The 229-nt window shown below is 39.3% G+C and overlaps 1 protein-coding gene and 1 pseudogene across 1 annotated transcript in view; both read left to right on the plus strand.

Moving 5' to 3' along the window:
* Positions 1-229, plus strand: part of LOC119594107 (sialin-like) — a gene marked incomplete in the record, with an annotated part of 175,421 nt that overhangs the window by 168,903 nt on the left and 6,289 nt on the right.
* The window catches only part of LOC119594277, a 79,615-nt pseudogene that overhangs the window by 72,077 nt on the left and 7,309 nt on the right, over positions 1-229 (plus strand).

Consider the following 229-nt stretch of genomic DNA (forward strand, 5'->3'; position numbering starts at 1 on the left):
GAATAGTTTTCCTTATGTTAGGCTTATGTCCTGTTGTTCCTAAGGCTACCCTGACTGAATAACTATACCATCCCCTACAAAAAACAACAACCAGTTAATCACAAGGAAAATATCGCAAATCAACCCAAACTAAACCAGTGGCTCACACACAAATATCCTTACCATTGTCCTCCTCCTCTTTCTCAACATTTCATTTTCATTCTCCTCCTTCCCATTTCTCTCTTCACAC

Source organism: Penaeus monodon, chromosome 33 (genome assembly GCF_015228065.2).
Source record: "Penaeus monodon isolate SGIC_2016 chromosome 33, NSTDA_Pmon_1, whole genome shotgun sequence".
NCBI lineage: Eukaryota > Metazoa > Arthropoda > Malacostraca > Decapoda > Penaeidae > Penaeus > Penaeus monodon.